This window comes from Colossoma macropomum, unplaced genomic scaffold (assembly GCF_904425465.1).
Source record: "Colossoma macropomum unplaced genomic scaffold, Colossoma_macropomum, whole genome shotgun sequence".
In the NCBI taxonomy this organism is placed as follows: Eukaryota; Metazoa; Chordata; class Actinopteri; order Characiformes; family Serrasalmidae; genus Colossoma; species Colossoma macropomum.
In genome coordinates, this window is record NW_023494790.1 from 39,837,162 (window position 1) to 39,863,132 (window position 25,971).

The window sequence follows — 25,971 nt, forward strand, 5'->3', positions numbered from 1 at the left end:
AGAAGATAGTAAAATGTGTTTTCCTCTACCTACGAACTCAAATGTGTTATAGATTGAAAGATTCTGCACTTCTGACAGAATTTCTCTGCTTGTTTAAATGAGTGAAGTGAAAAATAATTAATATCAAGTTACTCCGTTGTGGTCCAGAGGAGGATGGGTTCCCCTTTTGAGTCTTGGTTTCCCTCAAGGTTTCTTCCTCTTGCTCTTAGGGAGTGTTTCCTTGCCACTGTCGCCATCGGCGACGCTCATGGGGGCTCGGACCCGGATTTTTCTATAAAGCTGCTTTGTGACACCTGTTGTAAAAAGCACTAAATAAATAAACTTTGGCTTGACTTGACCTTGCCTTTCTTGTCACTAGTGACGACTGCGACTACTAAAGGGTTAAAGAGACATTATGTTTAAATCAGCAGTTCTTGACATTTTCACTCTTATAAATAAAGATGCCAAAAAGGATTCTTTGGTTCATGCCAAAGAAGAACCACTTTAGGTTCCCTAAAGAACTGTTTAATTGCACCGAACTCATTTTTGTAAACGAATGTGAAGAAACTTTTTAAAGTTGAAAGAACCTCCACATAATATAATGGTTGTTACCAGTTAAAGGTATTTTCTACAATCTTAAAAAGGGGTGACCCAAAGGTGTTCTTTGGTCCATAGAAGATCCAAATTTGATTCCCTTCAGAGCCTTTTAAATGAATGGTTTTCATTTTGTGCAAATGTGAGGCATCTTTTTAAAGTTTAAAGAACCTCCACACAAAATAAAAACTCACAATAAATCTTTAATTGAATAGAACATTTACATTATATGTTACTGTTAAAAATAAAGGTGCAAAAAAGTTTATTCTGAGTGGTGCTATAGAAAAAACACTTTTGGTTCCCTAAAGAACCTTTTGATGTCCTTTAATGATCCATTTTTGTAAATGAGATTGGAGAAAGGGAAGAACCTTTTTAAAGTTTAAAGAACCTCTACATAATGTAAAATTCTCATCTCATTTGCAAAAATAGTTCTCTAAAGATGCTTCTTTTGGTAAACCAAACGCGGCATGGTGCAGACCACCTTTTTTGTGGAATCTTTTTTTTTTAACTGTCTAGAACTGTGAATCCAAGCATTTAGGATCCATTATTTTTAAGAATGTTGACGCAGGTTGGAACTAAACTCTGCAGGAGAGCAGATGTTCAGGAGGAGGTTTGGTGACCACTGGTTTAGATTTTTAATTTAAATATATTTTCTGATATTTGATTGATAATACCAGCTCACAAATTAAAAAGGTCACACTCTTACGGAAGTTTCCCTGAGTGCTAATGTCGCCCCTTTGTGGAGAATCTTCAGCCTGCTAAACATGGGTGAGTGAGTGAGCTACAAGCTAGTTTCATGGGGCACTTTGCATTTTTAAAAGCTATATAAAAAGCAATGTTTTCTAACATGCTAATACATAACGAGGTGGAAAACTTACTACACTGTAAACTTATATTAGTTGACTTTAAAAAAAAATGTGAAAATTATTGCCTAAAATAAGTAAAGTTACTTAGCAAGTTTATATATGAGTTATAACTTCTAATTTTCAGTGATCCACACTTCTGTAGTGAGTACGGTCACTCAAACTCACTCTACTCTAGTTCTGCTTAGTCTTGTATTGGTCAGGTTAACTTCAATCAAACACTCTTTCTTGTGTAGTGTACTGGCATTAATTAAAACAAATTCATTATATTAAATGGACATACAGTAATGAGTAAATGGCTTAGATAAGACTAGGATCATCCATTTCTGAGGACTCTAATGGCTTATTTATTAGAGTCTGTTCTGTTTGCTGTTCTGTTTGCGTTCCTCGCCCTGAACTGATAAACCTGAACACAAGACGTCATCATTTTGAGAATAACAACAACATGTAAAATACAAATAACAATTTTGCAAAGAGAATTATATTTATAAATTACAAAGTTGAGTTAATTAACAGAAACCAACAAAATCGCTAAGAATGCTGGGAAGCATTTTGGGCAGAAGACTCTACAGTCTGTAGGACTGATTCAGATGAACTGATCTTTACTAGATTTACCACAGTAACTAAGGATTATACAAGAATTAGTACATTACAGTACTTTTAATAAATAAGTAAAGTAAACCAAGTAGCTTAAGGTTGTCTAGTTTTGCTCAGAAGGAGTTTGGAGCTTCAGGTCACGAGAAGTGAGGATGTTGCTGCAGAGTGAACGTGTACAGCTGAATGAAAGAACCCAGAGAGTGCACACTATAATACAATAAAACCAGCATTTAAATTATAGAGTACACATGGCAGATGTGAGTCACAAACGTAGTGCGTTCAGTCTCTCTCTGTCTCTCTGTCTCTCTGTCTCTCTCTCTCTCTCTCTCGCAGACACACTATAGGCAGCAAAAGGAGCAGCAAACAAGTCCTCGTCTTTTCTCTGGGCATTGGCAGCAGGCACAATAAACTCTCCTGAAATAAAGCTCTAAAATTAAAGGCTGTAAAAACCGTGTAAGTGGGAAACAGTTCCTCAAAAAAAAAAGTGCCAGCCACGGCCCGTCCACCCTGCACACAGTCCACACAGGAAAGAGATTCTCTCTGGCCGTTTTTACTGCTGGACAGCCTTTTATTTTCACATTACAACTTCATACAAAATCATGTAATGGTTTGTTCATAACTTCACTGTGAACGTGGTAATGAGTGCTGTGAAAGCTGCAGACTGTGCTGTATTTGAGCTACTAGAAGCTGGGAAGATATATTACTGTATACATTTATAATTGGGGTAAAATGTATAATTATTTTTTAAATAGTAATATTACAAAAAGTGGGGAAAGGGGGGGGGTACTCTTAGTGGAAGGGAATTAAACACATGCATTTGCACCATCACTTTTTATGTGGGGTGAATAACTGTGTGAGAGAAAAATTTAACAAAGTCATATTTTTCGATTATATAATTATATGAACCTCCCCAAAACAGAGCAGAAGTGTAAATTCGGCAGAGATAAGCGGTAAGAGGCGGGCCTAACACAAAATATGCATAAACAATAAAAATCTTGCATTAACATTAGCAAGGCAAGTAGTTATCATCTAGCTAATGTTGATCTAATGAAAATTAACATAAATATTAACATACACAGCTCGCTAGATAATACTACCAAAATATTTATTTTGGCCTTTTTCGCAACCCCAAGTGGGCGGCTCTACTTGAACCTATACACCTGAAACTTAAAGCCGCATTACTGTTTCAGGAACAGGTTTAAAATCACTGGTCAAAAGAAAAATCACATGAATTGTTTGTAGTTTTTGGCTTAAACACAAAAGAAACGTTGTACACATGCACAGCTCTCCGCTTGAAGCTTAACCAGCAAACCGATTGGCTCTTTTTATTGAAGGGCGGGACTTTCCCTGTAAACAGACAGGGAAAGTGTTACGAGCTTTCCCATTCATTTTACAACCAGTGAACTGTCTCCTCCTCCTTTGTAATGTATCTGATGCAGTACTGTGTTTAGCTAGCGTTAGTTGGCTAGCTAGCATTAGTGCTTGTTTTTGGGATTGTTTGTAAGTTTCATCATCACAAAATTAACATTTATCAGTAATTAGCTAAGAATCTATCTCAGTTTGGAACAGCTGAGTATGACATCCACCCATCAGTTGATCCCCTCCAATGAAAAACCATATATTAACCATTGCACGCTTTTTGTGGTTTATCAGTTACTTTGTTTTCTATTTTTTTTGTGTAACATTTTAGATTAAAAAAGCCAAATTATGCTTTATTTACATTTAGTGACACCTTTATTTTAAATACAGGGCATCAAACAATGTCACGCCATGCTTGACATGACATGACAAAAAAATGTCACATATTCTGTTTAAAGTGTTCAGTTGTTAAAGCTACAGGATGTGTTTGAATAGTTTATAGAATCTTCCTTTTCTCTCTGTGTTCTTTGATTTGACCTAATCATCACTACATGCATCGATCAGCCGTGACATTAAAACCACCTCCTTTTTTCTCCACTCCAGCTCCACTGACCATATATATATATATATATATATATATATTATATATATATAAAAAACAACCATTGAAGGTTTTAGTGGCTTTTCTTCCAAAGAAGCCTTTTTCGAGTGTGGTGTAAGAGGAATATTTAGCAAGGACTGATTTGGGAACGTCGAAAAATTCTCAGTTAGGACGTCAGGAAGAGTTGAAGACAAAGAAACTGTGCTGAACTACATACTTCCAGACAGCGAGAGGGAGGTCTTTGGAAAGGGAAAGGGCAGGGGAGGGCGGGGGGAGCATAAATCGTGAACCCTTGAACCCCTCCAAGAAAGAAAAACACATGCTCTATGTCTTTAACAAGTAAGTGAAGAAGAAACAAAGACAGAAAGAAAGAGTTTTGCTGAAGTTCTTTACATGAGGTTATTTATCAGCAGCCCAGTTTAAACATAACACACTGTACAAGTTTCAGATTCGGTGTGTCTCCCAAATTTGAAATGCATGTTGCCAAATGCCTTTAGCAGGACTCCGTCTTTCAGGCTGATCCTGCAGCTCTCTGGGCTCCGTTAAAACACAGCGACAAAACCAGATGCTGCTGGACTGCAGCAACGAAACGAGCATGAACATCGTCAGTGGAGGGAGAATCCAAACTGACCTGAAGCAGAATCTGCAGCTCTTATCTGAGAGAGTCACTCCTGATAGTCTGCTGTTAGTGTGAACATGCCAAACACCGTTCTGATGTAAGCACAGTCAGTTTTCAAGCATTTTGTTCTGCTCAGTTTTCTTTGTTAGCTTTGTTATCAGATGAGCAATGCTAATAAAGCAAGATTCCACTCTCCATTTTAAATCAGTAGACATTATTGGACAAGGACTCTTATTAATTCCATTACTGGATAATATTTGAAATGAAGTAGCCTGAAAGTCCCATACTCTGGGTACTCCGGTTTCCTCCCACAGTCCAAAGACATGCAGTCAGGCTGATTGGACGTGCTAAAATTGCCCCTAGGTGTGAGTGTGTGTGACTGTGTATGTCTGTCTGTCTGTCTGCCCTGCGATGGACTGGCGACCTGTCCAGGGTGTATCCTGCCTTCCACCCAATGACAGCTGGGATAGGCTCCAGCACCCCACCGCGACCCAGAAGGATAAGCGGTTTAGGATGGATGGATGGATGGAAGTTACATATAAGGGAAATACATAAATGACAAATATTATCTTACATGCACTCATATCCAACTTACTTTTGTAATATTTTTTACATATATGTGACATATAAGCCAACTTATTTGAAACTGGACATTTTGAAAAATGGGACATGTATTTCAGCCGTTTATCAGCGTATACAAACATATATGTGTAACAGATATATAACAATATATAAGAGAAAACATTACATCCCGACCCTCACCTATGGTCATGAGCTGTGGGTAATGACCGAAAGAATGAGATCGCGAATACAAGCGGCGGAAATGAGCTTTCTTCGCAGGGTGGCGGGCTACACTCTATTGGACAGGGTGAGGAGCTCGGCCATCCGGGAGGAGCTCGGAGTAGAGCCGCTACTCCTCCGCATTGAGAGGAGCCAGCTGAGGTGGTTCGGGCATCTGATCCGGATGCCCCCTGGACGCCTCCCGGTGGGGGTGTGCCAGGCACGGCCTAACGGGACAAGACCCCGGGGTCGTCCTAGGACGTGCTGGAGGGATTATATCTCCAGGTTGGCCTGGGAGTGGCTTGGGGTCCCCGGGAATGAGCTGGAGGAAGTTGCGGGGGACAGGGTCATCTGGGATTCTCTGCTCTCCCAACTGCTACTGCGACCCTATCTGGACTAAGTGGTTAACGACGATGATGATGATATTTTAAAATATATGCCTGACCCTTTTTTCTGCATGGGCTAATTATCTCAGTTGTTTGATTGGTTAGTTTAAGTCCAGGCTGCTAGCTTAATCAACTACAAAATCTAGTATCTTAGTTAACAACATTTTAGTTGTGGTCCACCCAATAATACAGTCATTAACTGACATGAGTCTGATGTCCTACTTCATAAGTGTCATCAAAACACGCAGAGATCTGAACACAGTTGATGAATCAGCTTAGCAACGAGAGACTGACAAACACCATAAAGTCACGAGGCTGAAGTCAGTTTCTCATTTGCCAGCTTTTCATTTGAATTGCATCGTTCCACCTTAAATGGTGCAGCAGTTACATTCTGGCGCCTCAGACACCATTTAAGGTGGAACGGGAAAATTCAAACAAGAAGCTGGCGAATGAGAAACTGACTTCAGCCTCGTATAAAGTTGAGAGACATTTTACTAGAAACTGTTCTACTTTTGTGGAAAAGTTTCCTGCTGGAGATGCGAGAAAAGCGGCTATAGCTGAGCTAAAGCTTAAAGCAGAGCAAAGTAAGTCTGCGTTTTCATTTATATTTTATCCTATACTAGTACATCAGCACACACTGAGACATATTTACAGCCAAGATGGTAAATATGGTAAAACAGACATAAAATGTTGTGGCTCCCAAGGCGGATTGATTTTTGTTGAACGGACAAAATGGCTCTTCTTAATATTTGGGTAGCTGACCGCTGGTCTAGAGGGATCATACGTAATGACATAGGGACACAATGTTGTGTCAAAGAAGGAAATGCTGCTAGTTGCTACTTAAGCTAATTGTCTGTGAAGGAAAGCTCACGCTTCAGACGGATGGGGCCACCACAGACAGGAGAAACGTTCTGACCTGGTTAAGTGGTGTTAAACACTGTAAACTCTGTGAACGGTTGATAAGAAGCAGCTGTCAGAAAACTACTATAGTATAGAAACAAACACGCATTGGGAAAGTCACCATACCCAGCATACCCTGCGTATCTGCCAAGATTCATTTCCCTTCAGGCTACCTGTAACCTCCCTCCATGGAGACAGTAGTCTATAAAGATGCCTGAGCAAATTGGTCGGTAATCAGGGCCGCACAGCAGGGTGGGAGGCCTGTGGAGGACCTGCTCTTAAACTAAACCAAGCAGACGAATCAAGAAGACTTTCCCAGCACTTCTGAGGTCTGAAGTAGGCCTACGGCTTAGAGTAGTCTAAAACCAGAGAAACACTGATATATTTCATGCTCCCGCCCACAAATTTGTTCTTTCAGAGCTGCTGTTTTCAAGAACTGTAGAACAGACTCAGTTTATATCACAATACCTACATTTAGAGTCGGTTATTCATTCAGCCTAATGAGAAACTGTAGAACAGACTCAGTTTATATCACAATACCTACATTTAGAGTTGGTTATTCATTCAGCCTAATGAGAAACTGTAGAACTGACTCAGTTTATATCACAATACCTACATTTAGGGTTTAGTTCTTGGTTGTGCTAATTTTAGCATGATGGTTAATTCGTTTTCTTTTCCAACTTGCCCACCTGACACAGTCCAGCTTGGTTGCGTGGCACATTAAACTGAAAACTCAATGTTATGTAGCAACACTAAACTCCGATTCAAAACTCCAAACTCCTAAATTTATTAGGTTAAATTAAGTTTTTGCCAAAAATCCTATGCTACATCCACAAATACCTTATTTTGTAGCTACTGTTGTGAGGCTGGACAAGCTTTTTTAGCACTCAGTTTTGGTGAAAATAAATTGGATGTGTTGTCTCGTGTAGTTAAGCTAATGTTAGCATGATGGTAAATTCACTGTGTCAAATCTACCTGGTTCCGATTAGCTTCAACAACACAGTAGCATAGCATTTTAAACTGGACACTCGTTATGTAGCGACTCTAAACTCCTAAATTCAGTTGGTTAAATGGACTTTTTACCAGCATTCTGTAAACTTCACAACAGCAGCTATGAAACAACACATTTGTGTGCGTCAAAAGTCTCAAAAGTGGGCAGAGCATAGCTCCTGGAGTCTTTCCTCCAATGTTCGCATAGTTTTTATTGGACTATTTGTGCAAAAAAATATTTCTTTTTCATGAGATGCTATGACACAGAGGATATCTACATCTTACAACCCAGCGTTTTTCATGATCCTTCATCTGAAAAGATGCCAGCGTACACCATTTTGCTGTCAGTTATGTACCCTATTGTTTAAGCAAACTAGCAGGCCTGCTGATTCTGTGCCATGTTCTATTTCCTCGTCTTGAACCCTGTGCAGATTCCTGCTCATGCAGTAGGTGTGGATCTCAGCTCTATCTTTTCTGGGGAGACACTTGAGAGAGAAAGCAGATAAAAAATTGAGCCTCCATGGCAGTAAAATGAGACGAGCCTTTTTTTCAAGCTTGCCAGAACTTTGGGAGTCTCATTATTCATGTTTGCAGACGCCTTCTGTTGGCCAGAGAAGGAACCGCAACCACGTCCAACAGCTCATAGGGAGGTGGAACGGAATGGATTATGCATAGGATTGTAATGGGAAACACGTTTGCAGGAATATTGATATTGCATGCACAGCGTAAGTTGAGGCATAAGGATTAACATAAAGATAACTTCATGCCTTCTTCACAGTATCTATGCATTCAGTATGCAGGAGTAATTACAGAGGCAATATGAAAAAACTGCAGATCACTGCAGAGTCGGGTCAGTTGAGTCAGTTAGTGCTGAGATGTGGCAGACTGGACTTTCCTGACTCACAGTGTGACTGTGGTGTGATTTCAGTGAATTAAAAGCCTCTGCTGAAATGATGGTAGTGATATTTTACAGTTTTTAAGCAGGGATACCAAAAAGATACCACACTGCAGCTTCCTTGTTGCTTAGCCTGTCATTGACCTACTTCTTCTAACTTTCTGGTTACTATGGACAACAGAAAGATGTACAGAAGCTCTGTAGCTCCTTGCATGTTCTTACAGGGAAATTCCATCAATTTATCTGCATAATGTAATCACTAATGTTCATGGTGGAGGGGTACATGCAGGGTATTGTTAGGCAAAAGTAGTCCCCAAAGAAAACTCTTAATTTTCCCCCTTACCCCAAGGGCAATCAACCAAGACATGTTAGAAGGGAATTCCATTGATTTTTCAGAATTAGGTGATTAAAGATGTAAACAGAGTTGTTCAGAGTGGTTTGGTGTGAAATGCTCTGTTCTAGAGAGTCAGAATTCCAGATGTCCACCTCTAAAAGCTCCCTCACAGAAAGTTACTACATGAAATGGTTATGAATTCACTGCCTGATGACTGAGACACTGTTTTATGATCATTTTGAAAAGATTTTGGCCTTAAACTCCATTCATGGTGGACGGATACATAATATGCAGGGCGCTGTGAGGCAAAATAGTCCCAAAAGAAAACGTATTATTTCAGATTTTCCACTATTTTACCATCATCAACGTTCTATATTAAACTCATATGGGTTCACTGGTGGTTTTGGATAGTAAATAAAATGTCTATATTTGCACTGTACACATGCCCACCTCTGGTTCCTATCAAATTTATTCACATCTCAAAAGCTGAACTATGCAGAAATTTAGACGGATCAGTAGATTAGATCAAGACACAAAGCCAAGCTATTTAGTAAAGCATCAGGTTTGCATTGCAAAAATCCCTCCGTGTAAGACAGAGGGTTAAAGGGCTGTGAGGATCCGTTTCAGTGATCTACAGCTGAAGTGAGCCTTGCACGTCCAGATGGGAAGCAGAAGTTTGTTTCAGCAGGAAATACCAAGCACAACACACAGAAAGAGCCTGGAGAGAAGGAGATATGCAGTCGCCTCGACCCCAGCATCAGAAAGCAAGGGAACATCTTTGAGAGCCATCCTGACATGGAGAGCTGACCCCAGGCTGGTGATAAGGACCTTCTAATCCTTTGGGTACAAATACAATGCATGCGCAAAATGACACCTTCTTGTTTCTGAGCCTTTCATGAGGACCATCAGTTTGCATACGAATAGTACAACAATAAAACAATAAGATCAGGTGGGCCCTTCTTCTGTTTTACATTTAACAGCTTTCTGAGGTCCAAAATGGAACCCAAAGTCACATGTTTGTCTGGAAAAAGAATAACAAAAAAGGGGGAAGGGGTGGAGCTAAGCGCCATCTCATGCGTGCTTATGCTGGGTGGGCATGGCCTATGCAAAACAGCCATTTCTGGTTGGCTGAGAGTTGCTGGCCATATTTAGATGAGTCATTTCTCAACCCCGAGGCCTGTTTTTTTTCGGTAGAGCAGGAGAGCAGTCTGTTTCCTCTCTCATCATCACATCATGGAAACCCCGTCCAAGCCGTGGATCCGCCTCCGCTGCGGCTACCCGTGCTGCTGTTTTCCACATTCTGCCTTAAACATTAGGTGTAGCCGCCTGGACAGCAATTCACTCTGTAGATAAAATACACATATACAGACCAAATATAAGACAGAGCAAATTATCTCTTAGATACTCACATGGTCCTTCAGTCAAAATAGGCCAGGCTGAACAGCACACGCATGTGTTTTCAATTTATCACAGGGCAGTCTGGGAAGAAAAGGTGAAACGTGAGCCATTATCTGAGATGAGATGGCCTGGTGATGCGGCCAAAACCTGTTACTTGTTAGATGTTGTAATTCTAAAGTTGATCGCATTCACATTTTCCAGCTTTCACCTTTAGGATGAACAAACTCAGTCCAGACCTTCACTAACCTTTCTAATTAAAGGGGAATTCTGACCAGTTTTCAAAATTCCTGCATAATTAAAGGTTAAGATGTAAACAGAGTCATTCAGAGTGGTTTGGTGTGAAACACTCTGTTCTAGAGAAACTTTACCGAGTCAGGATTCTTCACAGTGGGTGGTGATAGGAACCAGACGTCCACCTCTAAAAGCTCCCTCACAGAAAGTTACTACATGAAATGGTTATGAATTCACTGCCTGATGACTGAGACACTGTTTCTATGATAGTTTTGAGAAGATTTTGGCCTTGAAAATCCATTCATGGTGGAGGGATACAGGCAGGATGCTGTGAGGATCCAAAGCAACACTATGTAAGATTTGGCGATTTGGAGACCTCTCTGGTGGAAATGTGTAATTGCACACAACATGTGGCAGAACATTTTGTAACTTTGGGCGTCGCATAAGCAGATAAATCTGACTTTTGCGAGTGCTTCGAAAGATAATTGAAAGAGAACTAAACTTGGTGAAGGAGCGTCTTCTGAGGATATGAGTGAATTATCTACTATTGTCATCACATCTTCATCAGTATGATGTTGATTTTGAGATCATTTGAGGCCGAAACATCGAGCCGGACCTTCTTTTTGAGTCTGTGTGTGTGATGTAATACATAAAGATGTACGACACACGACGTCTGACATCCCTCTGACTTTTAAATAATTATTTCAGGCTTTACAGGGCAGCAGCAGTCACCATATTTTAGTGTGTTCTTCACTCTTTTAACAACAAATATTACATAGTGCTGCTTTAAAGTGATGTTAGACTGATATGTACTGCTTGTAGCCTAGATGCACACACCAGGTGAACCAAGAGAGGGAGGGGAGACACATGGGAGGAGGTGTATGGGTGTATGAGAGGGTTTCTCCATTCCTCTGAAGTTTGCAAACACAAAAGCTGCGCAGTGTCATTTTGCAAACCCTGCCACATCAACACAGGGAGGGAACATGCTCTGAAAAACATGAGGACTTAAAAAAAAAAGGAAAACGGCAAAGGAAGAGAAAGAGAGAGGGAGATTGATGATGGGGCAAGGCCAGTGAGAGAATGGGAGGAGCTGAGTCCACAGCTGAACTTTGTAAGTTGAATGCATAAACACATGTACTCTCCTCCCCCACCGACGCACAGCGTGCTCCTCATGAAGAACCATCGCTTTATAACAGCTTCATATTCTTCAAGCTCAACCAACTATACTACAAAACATGAAGAAAGAGCCTGTATGATAACATTCCATCAGCAACTCCTCTTGGCAGGTTCTTCTGCCTCTTTTATTTAGCTAGCATTAGTAATCATTTCTCTACAAATCAACACTGTGAATCAGGTCCTATCAAAAAACATGTTTCTTTATTATTCAGAAGGTATAACTTGATTTGGTTAAACCCATAAAAACCTTCCATAAACATTTTCCCCTCTGCGCTCGGAGACATTTGAGAATGTGGGTCATGATTCAGGCCGTGTAATGACTTTCAGACGGAGGAGGTCTCAGACTGCTTGGGAAATCAAGAGAGGAAAATCCAAGCTGGCCTTAAAGAGTTTTAAACATCAGCCAGATCAACGTTTACTTTGCCGTTCCTCCAGAGACGAACAGACAAACATTTTGGATTTTGCAGAAGTAACCAATAACGTTATCTGTAAATACTTCAAGCCCAGAGAGGTGGACGTTGTTATAGAGGAGCAGCCTGGTAGATAATGACCGTTCCTCTTCCCCTCACCCCACCTTCACTGCTCAACATGTTCAGACACTCAGCAGCTAGCATTCCTCTAATCATGACTGGGGGAAGGAATCTATATGACCTCCTCAGGGTGATTCAGGAGACGCGCTCACTTTTACAGGCTGCAGGGCTCATTTAACCCTCCCTGTAAAAGTGTGGATTGTATCTACTAAAATCTACTAAAATGTGCATTTATACCTGCAATCACAAATATTGTATAGACTTCATGCTTTCATCAGTTCTACAGTTACAGACTGTAGTCCATCTGTTTCTCTGATACTTTGTTACCCTGTTCTTCAATGGTCAGGACCCCCATGGACCCTCACAGAGCAGGTTCTATTTGGGTGGTGGATCATTCTCAGCACTGCAGTAACACTGACGTGGTGGTGGTGTGTTAGTGTGTGTTGTGCTGGTCTGAGTGGATCAGACACAGCAGTGCTGCTGGAGTTTTTAACACTGTGTCCACTCACTGTCCACTCTATTGGACACTCCTACCTTGTCAGTCCACCTTGTAGATGTAAAGTCAGAGATGATAGTTCATAGCTCTAGCTAACTGACTGTCTGCCAACATTCTAACAATGACCCCCAGAAATTTGATTTTGAGGCATTTAGGGGATCCAAGAGGTCAGTTAGAGGGTCCCAAACCCCCCAGGACCTATATTTTACACCTTGGTTTTATGCAAATGCTTGGCTAAATTGTATGTCTTGTTGAATTTCTGAATGAAATAAAAATTAGGTTCACATCCTCAGGGAACACCCTTTATATGCTAAATGTAACATATTGGGGTAAAAAATGTATAAAAATGTGGCCCACGCATTTTATATTTTATTCTTCAAATAAACAGAATATATTTATATTTTATTCTTCAAATAAACAGAAATTATGCTGTAAAATCCTTTTGAAAATGTCATATTTGAGTGTGTTCTCTGTAGAGGATGTGTTCACTTATTTACACTTAGAAAATCAACAAAACGTCATTTGACTGGGGTTTTTCAAATTTTTGCATACGACTCTACACGCCTAATACCTGGGAAAATATCAGTGCAAGCCAACTTAGGTAACAAAGAATTATTGAAACCAAGGCAGCATTAATCAAACCAGAGAAATCTTTTAGTCACTGGCAGGTTTTTGTGTCGGATGATGAGGAGGCCTGAGTGACTCGCTTTCTCTGTCTTTCTCTTTGTGCCTGTCCATACCTGTTCACTGCTGCTGGAAGAAAAATCTGTGAGCACTTTTCCCTCAAGTTTACTTTTTCTTTGCTTCCTGGTCTTTTCAAGCCTGTGCTGCCCCTATCATCACCCCGCTGGCAGTACACTAATGAAAATCTTAGCATAGGCTTCTCTCAACTCTTCCCAGCCCCACCCAGAGCACCCTCTTAAAAGAAGAATTATAGAAGAACCCTGAACAGTGTTCAATCCTCAGGGCCTCCCAGATAGACTGCATATGTGGTCCATCTGAGCTCCCAACACGCTTGAACCAAGCATATACTGATCAGGCATAACATTCTGACCACCCTCTTGTTTCTATGCTCATTGTCCATTTTATCAGCTCCACTTACTATATAGGTGCACTTTGTAGTTCTACAGTTACAGACTGTAGTCCATCTGTTTCTCTGATACTTTGTTAGCCCCCTTTTACCCTGTTCTTCAGTGGTCAGGACCCCCATGGACCCTCACAGAGCAGGTACTATTTGGGTGGTGGGTCATTCTCAGCACTGCAGTAACACTGACATGGTGGTGGCGTGTTAGTGTGTGTTGTGCTGGTCTGAGTGGATCAGACACAGCAGTGCTGCTGGAGTTTTTAAACACTGTGTCCACTCACTGTCCACTCTATTAGACACACCTACCTTGTCGGTCCACCTTGTAGATGTAAAGTCAGAGACGATAGCTCATCTGCTGTGCACAGTTTGTGTTGGTCATCCTCTAGTCCTTCATCAGTGGTCACAGGACGCTGCCCACAGGACGCTGTTGGCTGGATATTTTTGGTTGGTGGACTATTCTCAGTCCAGCAGCGACACTGAGGTGTTTAAAAACTCCAGCAGCACTGCTGTGTCTGATCCACTCAGACCAGCACAACACACACTAACCACCACCTTTCCAGGAAAAAAATTGGCACGTCTCATTTACAAAGAACCACCCACTGAAAGGTTCTTTGGGGAACCAAAAGTGGTTCCTCTACAGCCTTTGTGCAATGAACTTTTGGCACCTTTGTTTTGAAGAGTGTAAGCCTGCCCTAGTGAACGTAGCTACCCTCCTTACTGCAAATGACACTGGACTTAGCATGTATCCCTGAGGTACACCGCTCACTGTGTCCTTAATATCTAGCAAAAAGACATCCCGCTACTTTGGTCTGAATGCAAACTACAATCTCATCATGAATAAAGACTAAAACATATCATCGCTGTGCAAAGAAAAACAAATATCTCAAAAACAGTAACTTTACAGGAGAAGGCAAAACACTCTTACCTTTCAATGTAAGTTAATGCAAAGAGATTTTATTCCAAGTAATTTTAGAGCATTTATATTGGTCCATTCTTCATGAAATTTTCACTCGACATAGAGGACAGCCGGTGTGTTAAAATGATGTAGAAAAATAAAAATCAACAAAAAAGGAGATACATGTTTTTTTGGACCGTGATTATATGGAAAACTATAATTATAACACTGTTTTTTGAGAAAATGATGTGAGTGGCGGTCATATGTCCTTTCCAATAAACCTGAAGGAAAGAAAAAAATACTTTGTTAAGCAGTTATTACATTTTTGTGAGCATTGCTTAAAAGCCATGCATGGAATTCAAACACAGTTCGTCATTTCCAATATAAAATACTACATATTATCTTCTATCTTCTAAGATTTGCACCTCAGGGTTGTAAATTTAAAGATTTAAAGATTTTCCCTTCATTGCTCCCTTTTTTCACATCATCTACTTGTCTGACTTCGAAGCATGTCTTACTTTTTCCATCTGCCTCATGCAGAAACCCAAGTCCTCCATTTTCCAGACTTTCTCTGCCACATTGAGCTTAAGCGTTTGAAGAAGTGTCTCCAACATTACAGCTTCATTTAAACTCAAAACAGGTCCCATATTCAAGAAAGGCCTCACTGAACTGGCGTGCCTTTCTACTGTCAGTCACTTTAATATTAGGCCACAAACATGGACTGAGCTGGTCCTCTGGCAGCTAAACGGGAGATGAAAAGCGAAATTTACATTCCCTTCTTTCCCTTCTGACACTGTGGGATTCACTGTTATCTGTAAACCTGGACTGAAGTACAGACAGATTTCAGATAAAGGTGCAAACGTCAAACATGTCTCAGCTTATTGGCTACATTTGGACTAAAAGTCTGTGGTGGTTGCTAGGCGGTTGCTATGGTGTCCTAGGTGGTTGCTAAGAGGTTGCTAGGCAGTTGCTATTGTGACCTAGATGATTGATAAGCGGTTGCTAGGTGGTTGCTATGGTGTCCTAGGTGGTTGCTAGGTGGTTGTTATGGTGTCCTAGGTGGTTGCTAAGCAGTTGCTAGGTGGTTGCTATTGTGTCCTAGGTGGTTGCTAAAAGGTTGCTAGGCGGTTGCTATGGTGACGTAGGTGATTCCTAAGCGGCTGCTAGGTGGTTGCTATGGTGCTCTAGGTGGTTGCTAAGAGGTTGCCAGGCAGTTGCTATTGTGACCTAGGTGATTGATAAGCGGTTGCTAGGTGGTTGCTCTTGTGTCCTAGGTGTTTGCTATGTGGTTGTTAGGCAGTTGCTATGGTGTCCTAGGGTTGCTAAACGGTTGCTAGGCAGTTGCTATGGTGACCTAGGTGATTGCTAAGCGGTTGCTATGGTGTTCTAGGTGGTTTCTAAGCAGTTGCTAGACGGTTGCTAGGTGGTTGCTTTGGTGTCCTAGGTGGTTGCTAAGCGGTTGCTAGGTGGTTGCTATGATGTCCTAGGTGGTTGCTATGGTGTTCTAGGTGGTTTCTAAGTGGTTACTATGGTGTCCTAGGTGGTTGCTATGGTGACGTAGGTGGTTTCTAAGCGGTTGCTAGGCAGTTGCTAGGTGGTTGCCATGGTGTCCTAGGTGGTTGCTAAGTGGTTGCTGTCAAACTGGTTTCACTGTATACTATCATTGCTGTGCTACAAAGAGAACCTCCAATATAGTAACTTTACAAGTGAAGGCAAAAAACATTGGGGGCTCTATGTCCTCTTGTTGGGCTGTGGAGCAGTCGAACTGTGTTCTCTGGAGTGATGGAGCTCCATCCAATACCTTTGGGATGAGTTGGAGTGACCCAGAACTGACCATCCAACATCAGTACCTGACCTCACTAATGCTCAATCAAATCCTCACAGCAATGTACAATACCTAGTGTAAAGCCTTCCCAGAAGAGTAGAGGCTGTTACTGCAGCACAGACTCACTATTAACACCTTCATTTCAGAGGAAACTGGTCAGTACAAACTGGAGATGTAGTGTAAATGAGGACCGGCCCAGAGTAAAATCAGAACATGAGTAAAACACTCTTTTTGTTGTTTTATCAATACGTCTTGTGAAAACTCAAAAACTGGATTATTTTCCTGCCTAGCATTCTCTACCGCCCCCGCACCCCCTCCCTATCTGTGATAAGTCACTTCCCAGTGCTTCAGTCCATGTGTTCTGTGTTTAAAACATCTGGAATTGGTTAAACATCTGGGACTCACTATTCTACAGTGTGAATGCAACTAAGGCAACAAAACATTTCTCCAACAAAAAAAGACACTCCTAAAGCCCCATTCTCAGGACAAGATGGCGGCCATGAGTTCCCTGAATCAAATACATATGAGCAAAAATAACACGCAATACAAAAAACATTCCTCCTACATCCACATTCACAGAGTAAAACAACCACTGATATTTGTAAATTAAACTGCAAATAATGAGTTTTTCAGTGAGGGACTCCTTTTCCAGTGTAGAGATGTGGGTAGTTTTCACCACTGATAGAAATCTTTGAAGGGGAAGTTCACTGATTTGTCAAAATTTTGCCTAAGATGTAAACACTGTCATTCAGAGTGGTTTGGTGTGAAACGCTCTGTTCTAGAGAAACTTACCGAGTCAGAACTGTTCACAGTGGTGGTGATAGGAACCAGACGTCCACCTCTAAAAGCTCCCTCACAGAAAGTTACTACAGGAAATGGTTATGAATTCACTGCCTGATGTCTGAGACACTGTTTTATGATAGTTTTAAAAAGGTTTGGGCCTAAAATCCATTCATGGTGGAGGGATACATGCAGGGCGCTGTGAGGCAAAATAGTCCCCAAAGAAAACTTACTATTTCAGATTCTCCATTATTTTCCCATCATCAACATTCCATATAAGCTCAGAAGACTCGTGTAGGTTCACTGGTGGTTCTGGATAGTAAATAAAATGTCTATATCTGTGTTGTAGTCATGGTGACCCCTGGTTCCTATCACCACCACTGTAAAGACATCAGAACCATTTCACACCAAACCACTCTGTTTACATCTCACACTGGATTATAACTATAGAAAAATGTGTGTTACATAGTGACAGATTTAAAATGGTTAGTAATGGAATTCTGGGACTAGCGAGTTTGTATTGAAGAGGTTTTCTGTTCAGGGAAAAGTCAAAATTATTGTCCATGGTAATAGACTTTACAGGACAGATGGACATTAGGGTGAAAACCAGCTAATCCTTTAATGTATTTATAACACAGTGCAGGACATCATTGCTGTGTAACGTGTCACTCTGCACAGGCCTCCGTTTTGGTTTTAAGAGAGGCTGGATTGAAATCTTTGGCTCCAGAACCTGTGATAGTCGGCAAGCTTGGACAAAACACAGCTCTCTCACTCTCTCTCTATCTCTCTCTCTCTCTCTCTCTCTCTCTCTCCACATATCCACGCATATTTCTGATGTACGTCTATGTGGCTTTTCAGTCTTCGTCTATAGGAAATGAAGCTAAGCCTAATTTAATTTTCATAGAAATCCACTCTTAAAATCACTGAAATCATCTCTAAAACGTGTGGTCATTACTGTAGCTCTGCTGTACTATTTTAATGTAGTTGCACAATAAGATCATCAATTACATTGTTGCGTATTTGCATTTCATTTACATTCTGTATTGACAGATTCGATTGCATTGCATTTGGCAACAAATGTGACAAAAAATGTGAAGGGTTTTAAAATGTTTAATCTAATTCTAATAATAATAAAATATCTTATCTCCTACTTACAAACACTAATGTGCTCTGGGTTGAAAGTCCTCTTGAAATAGTTCATGTATGATCACAGTGTGCCTTTGTTATCACTGGTGATCACTGTGAGTTCGAAGGGTTTCAAAGGGTTAAGTGTGCATTTCAGATCTGCAGGTTATTGTACATTTTACTGTAACTTGTAAATAAAGACAAAATAATTTGCTGCTTTAAATGTAAAAATGATTCCAGATGTTAATTCCAGATGGTTCTGCTGGTGTTCTAGATAGACAAACTCTCCTGCCGTTTACAATGTGCTTCCATCAACCAGGTACCAGCGCCCTGAGTGACAAACGGCTCCAACTGGCAGGTCAAGCACCCACCTGTACCCCCTTACAGGGCATTTAATGGCTTCTGGTGTTTTTACAGATGAGTTTTATTTTTAGTTTTTGCAAAGAAGTGTGGAGGTATTTGTAGTACGGCGTAGTTGCTTAACGTTTAGGGGAAGTTAGAAATCTGCCCCTCGTGTGTGCACCACTGCTACTGCACAGAAACAGCGCAGCGTGGCACAACAGATCGTTTCTGCGACACTTTTGTTTCTACAAGAGAGTTTGCTGTTTTAAATGTGCAAGAATCAGATGCTAGAATCACAGCTAAACCCATGTAACATCATGTGAATAAAGTGTGATTACAAGTGACGTCGCACCCGAAAATCACACTTGATCACACTTTTTCACGTGATTAAACTTTTTTAGCAGGTGGTCACACATTTGTTTACATGTGATCACATTTTTCACATTCGATGGGGCATTTTCCACATGTGATCACGCATTTGTTCACATTTGCTTAGACCTTTTCTGTATAGGACATCAGACTTTTTTCACATGTGATCACACATTTATTTTTCACATGTAGTCATGTTTTTTTTCATTTTTTTGTCCTAATTATTAGCCCGACTTAATACTCCAAGCACCATCGTAATCCTGGTTCAGCAGAAATTCCCTGGAACCACAGACACCACCCCTCAAATCACCCTCTCCACCCCCCAAAACCACTTCCACACAAAATCAGGAGCCGTCAGAGGCCCCAGAGTGTGGGAGCTGTAGCAGACATACATGTTTCCAGTAGGTTAAACTGCAGCACTGTAAAAATGTAAGAATATATGCTTATGCATGAATTACTGAGCTCCTAAACTAAACTTTAATGGTCCGAGCTGCCTTGTGAGTGACTCCAAATCAACAAATAGAACTTATTCACTGCAAAAAAAATGGTGTCTTGTCAAGTGAAAAGATCTTAAATCTAGTCGAAGTATCTGCGAAGTATATATGCATCTCACTTGTGCACTTATTATAAGATTGTCCAGCTTATTTCTAGACACAGTTTTCAGTCATTTTATTAAGTAAAATTATTTCACTATACTGACAGATCATTTTGCTGGTTTGCTCACAACAATCTCAACAGGAGAAATATTTAGAATCAATAGATTTATTGTCTATAAGATAATTTTACTTGACAAGATACCATTTTTACAGTGTTAGAACAGAACTGAACTCTTCTGTTCTTTTCTTAGCTTTAAGTTTTTAAAAGACAAATATTTGTGGAATAATACTCTCTGTTCATTGTAAAAAACAAACAAAAACAAAAAACAAAAAAGAGCAACATGGAGACGTTTCTCAGTCTTAAAAATGATATTCTTTGTTTTTTTCCCTTGAAGTTTGAAAGCTGAGCCCTACATTAAGACCAACGATGAGCAGACGTATTTCCAGACACCTAGCAGCCTGTCCAGTTATTTATGAAAGGCAAATGTGTGATTTATGGTGGAGCCACATCAGCCATGATCTCAATGCTGCTCTGCAGAGAGTGATCCATGGTGGAAAACTCAGTGATCCAGTTTTCAGATGTGACTGTGGACAAAGTTTGCAGGCGTGACTGACGGTCTATTGGATTTATCATTGTTATTTACACAGCGCTGCCACTGAATGTTTCAGACCATATGATATCCTGATAAATCCTGGGTTTGGCCATTTGGTTTTAAAATCTGACGTTATGACCAGTCAAAGAGGTGAAGGAGGACTATTAATACAGCCCTGCTGTGCTTGGTCTGGACATCACAAAGTCAACTGCTCAGCTGCTGTAGCAAATAATATAAACTACATGTCCAAAAGTTTGAAGACATGAACAAATTATGACTTAATATCTCAAAATTCTGACTTAATTTAACACAAAAACAAAACATGTTCTCAAAATACTGCATTAGTGTCTCAAAATATTGACTGATTTTCTCAAAAAATGACTTAGTATCTGAAAATAATGACTGATTTTCTTAAAATATTGACTTACTGTCTGAAAATAATGACTTAGTATCTCAAAATATTTACTTAGCATCTCAAAACCTTGACTTAGTATTTCACAATAATGACTTATTTTTTTAAATCTTGACTCAATGTATCATAAAAGTGACTTATTTTCTCAAAATACTGCCTTAGTGCCTCAAAATAATGACTTATTTTCTCAAAATATTGACTTAGTATCATAAAATAATTACTTATCTTCTCAAAATTTTGGCTAATTTTCTCATAGTTTGACATAGCATCATAAAAATGACTTTTTATGATTTTCTCAAAAATGTGAGTTATTAAGATGTAATTACAGCATATTATGTCAAAATAACAAGAATGAGTTTAAATTTTGAGAAAGTAAGCAAGTATTTAAAGATTTTAAGATAGTAAGTCATTATTTTGGCATTGTAAGTCAATATTTTAAGAACCTAAGTATTTTGAGATACCAAGTCTAAACTCTCATCACACTTTCATGAAAGAAGGAGGGAAGAAAGCGTAACTCCAAACTAAAAGCTCTTAGTCAACATAAACTCGGCATGCAAGGCTGCCTGAGAGATGAGATAAGCGTAGATGACTGAGATGTACGCAGTGCAGATGGGGCAGTGATTCCTGCTGAAGAGTGGAGAGCCTTCACCTCGTCTTGGAGGAGGAGAAAAGGAGACAGCAGACAGATTCTGGAAGGAAAGAGTGAATCATGATGTGCAGGACAGGAAGCCAGCGAGGCTGAACTGCAGCTCAACATTAAGCTTTACTGCCTTTAAAATGTTTCAGTTGGAGTCCGGAAAAATCTCCAGCTTAGCTTTCCTTCCCTTCCCATCCTCTGATCTAGATGTGCATTCAGACAGAGTCCACATCAGTGAGACACACACATTAGAGCTGACATCTTCATGATCTGACCACACGTGTTCTTATACAGCTAAAGCTGGTAATCAGCAGAGTTAGTAGAATTCACTTGGGGCCACTAACACCTTGGGCCACTTCCTGTGGTCTAAAATGTATCACATACACTATGTGAACAAAAGTATTGGGACACCTACACATCACACCCACAGGAGCTTTTATGAATCCCACTCCAAACCCTTAGGCATTAATATGGAGTTCGTCCCCCTTTGCAGCTCTAACAGCTTCCACTCTTCTGGGAAGCTTCTACAAGATGTTGGAGAGAGTCTGTGGGAATTTGTGTCCATTCATCCAGAAGAGCATTAGTGAGGTCAGACACTGATGTTGGTCGAGAGGGTCTGGCTCACAATCTCCGTTCTAGTTCACCCCAAAGGTGTGTGATGGGGTTGAGGTCAGGGCTCTGTGAGGGCCAGTTAAGTTCTTTCACACCAAACTCACCCAGTGAAGCCTTTATGGAGCTGCTTGGGCACTGGGTCTCAGTCATGCTGGAACAGGAAAGGTTCTTCCCCAAACTGTTCACACAAAGTTGGAAGTGTACAACTGTCCAAAATGTCTTGGTGCTGAAGCATTAAGATTCCCCTTCACTGGAACTAAGAGTTCTAGACCAACCCCTGAAAAACAGCCCCATATCATCATCCCTCCTCCACCAAACTCTACAGCTGGCACAGTGCAGTCAGGCAGGTACCGTTCTCCTGGCATTCGCCAAACCCAGACTCGTCCATCAGACTGACAGATAGAGAAGCTGATTGGTCACTCCACAGAACACGTTTCCACTGATCCAGAGTCCAGTGGCAGCGCTTTACTCCACTCCATCCGACGCTTGGTATTGTGCTTGGTGATGTAAGACCATGGCCATGGAAACCCTGCCATGAAGCTCCCGGTGCAGTTTTTTTGCTGATGTTGAGGCCAGAGGAGGTTTGAACTCTGCAGTTATTGATCAGCAGAGTGTTGGTGACGTTCATGCTCTGTGCTCCTCAGAACTTGGCGACTCTGTAACTTTACGTGGTCTGACACTTCGTGTCTGAGTTGCTGTGGTTCTTAAATGCTTCTACTTTTCAATAATACACTCACAGATGATCATGGAATTTCTAGAAGACAAGACATTTCGCAAACTGACTTGTTGTACTGGTGGCATCACAGCACCACACTGGAACTCAGTGAGCTCTTTAGACCCATTCTTTCACTAGTGTGTGTAAAGTCAGGCTGCAGGGCTAGGGGCTTGATTTTATACACCTGTGGCAATGAGACTGAATGAAACACCTGAATTCAGTGATTAAGAGGTGCGTCCCAATACTTTTGTCCCAACACACCTGTAAAATACTGCATAGAAAAACAGAAAATGTTGCTAAATTGATTCAACATGAATATATATATATATATATATATATATATATATATATATATATATATATATATATATATAATTTATAAACATCAGCATAATTACTGTCATTAATTTTGGTAAGCATTGTGCTGATATATTTTATTTATGTGGGACCAATATACATATTTGAACCAAGTAAAGTTAAAGCAATTCTTTTTTCAGTGTGTATATAATGTTAATTTTTAATTTTAATTTTTAATATTCTGTTTTTGATTCATTTAAGCAAATAAATATAGTGGAATTTAATAAAATACATTTGAACTCAATTTGAGACCTACCTACTTTTTATATTTGCATGCTGTTTTGTCTTTTTGGCCCTCAGCCAACTACACTTTGGCTCACCAAGGCAAAAAGTTTTGGCACCCTGGTATACAAATTGTTATGAAGTTAAAAGAGATTTTTGCCAGTGTTCTATAAAGCTCATCCAACCTCATAGTAGCTACAAAAGGACAAATTTGTGGATGGATGGGCAGCTGGAGCCCTTGCTTTAGATCTGTAATGATGTCCCGCCTTCATAAAACGTCAAAGTGGTGAAAGTGAATTGCGTTGAGAGGACATCAAAGGCAACATGCACTTCATTTTTGTATAAATATATAAATTTTAACTGCGTGAAGTTAAAAAATCTACCTCAATAGGAAGCTGTTTCTTACGTCCCATCAGCAGTGTTATTGCATGGTTAGCCAGAGATATTCATCACTGCTAGAGCGGCACTGTTTGCTAATACTTGTTTTGGCAGTGTGTTGTCTCCACTGGAGTACAGCGAAGAAAAGAATTCAGGAGTGGCAATTACTCTGGGAGCACAGTATTAGATACGATCCATCCAATCATAACTGGAGTCCACATGTAAACACAGCACATTGTCACCAGGCCCAGAATAAACATGTTGGCTTGACCCCCCTCAGGGCACAAGCTGTAAGACCTCCAGCCATCTGAAGTGTGGCCAGAGAAACCTCCTCACTCACACAGGCAGACACACTCACCACCACTTCCCTGCGGGGACAGCCGGCCGAGCGCCTGGCGGAACAGACAACCCACACCAGAAACAAGACGACACCCCCCCAACTGTCCAGATAAAGCTCAGGAAGTCTTAGTGAGCTGTAGACTCTCAGAACTTTATTTTCTGTTCCATTTGTCTTCTCACTTTTCTCAGACTGGCTGTGGCTTCACACCGTGATCTGTCAACGTCATGCCTGTATTAGGAGCTCCGGGTCTGAGCTGGTTTTCTCTATGGGAAAAATGAATGGGGTTTTTGAAATTCACTGCACTCTTAAAAAGATGGTTCTTCAAGGGATCTTTAGTAAAGACAGTGGTTCCATAAAGAACCATGAACACTCAAAGAATCATTCACATTCTTAAAGGGTTCTTCAGATTGATTCTATGTAAAGGCTTTTTGAAAAGCGGTTCTACAGAGCACCAAAAAGGGTTCTGCTATTGTTACAAGCTTGGCATCGTCACAAAAAAAGAACGCTTTTTGGTGCTATATAGAACCATATACAACACAACCCTGACCCTAACATATGTCGATAGATAGATAGATAGAAATATAGACAGACAGACAGACAGCCAGACAGATAGTTAGATAAAAATATAGACAGACAGACAGACAGACAGACAGACAGATAGATAGATAGATAGATAGATAGAAAGACAGACAGACAGACAGATAGACAGACAGACAGACAGACAGACAGACAGATAGATAGATAGATAGATAGACAGATAGATAGACAGACAGACAGTCAGACAGACAGTTAGATAGATAGACAGACAGATAGTTAGATAAAAATATAGACAGACAGACAGACAGAAAGACAGACAGACAGATAGATAGATAGATAGACAGCCAGACAGACAGTTAGATAGATAGACAGACAGATAGTTAGATAAAAATATAGACAGACAGACAGACAGACAGACAGATAGATAGATAGATAGATAGATAGACAGAGAGACAGACAGATAGGTAGATAGATAGATAGACAGAGAGATAGACAGAGAGACAGACAGATAGATAGACAGACAGACAGACAGACAGACAGATAGATAGATAGATAGATAGATAGATAGATAGATAGATAGATAGATAGAAAGACAGACAGACAGACAGACAGACAGATAGATAGATAGATAGATAGATAGAAAGACAGACAGACAGACAGACAGACAGATAGATAGATAGATAGACAGATAGATAGACAGACAGACAGTCAGACAGACAGTTAGATAGATAGACAGACAGATAGTTAGATAAAAATATAGACAGACAGACAGACAGACAGACAGACAGACAGATAGATAGATAGATAGATAGATAGATAGATAGATAGATAGATAGAAAGACAGACAGACAGACAGACAGACAGATAGATAGATAGATAGACAGATAGATAGACAGACAGACAGTCAGACAGACAGTTAGATAGATAGACAGACAGATAGTTAGATAAAAATATAGACAGACAGACAGACAGACAGACAGACAGATAGATAGATAGATAGATAGATAGATAGATAGACAGCCAGACAGACAGTTAGATAGATAGACAGACAGATAGTTAGATAAAAATATAGACAGACAGACAGACAGACAGACAGATAGATAGATAGATAGATAGATAGATAGATAGACAGAGAGACAGACAGATAGGTAGATAGATAGATAGACAGAGAGATAGACAGAGAGACAGACAGATAGATAGACAGACAGACAGACAGACAGACAGATAGTTAGACAGACAGACAGACAGACAGACAGACAGATAGATAGATAGATAGATAGATAGATAGATTTAAAAAGCATAATGTATTCTTCAACTAATTGATGATGTCAGAGGGGCAGGAGGACTGTGAAGGGGAGGAGCTTAGGCTCGTGAACTGTCTGCTCTCTGCTCTTGGCCGTGTTCAGCTTCTGAATAAAGGCTCT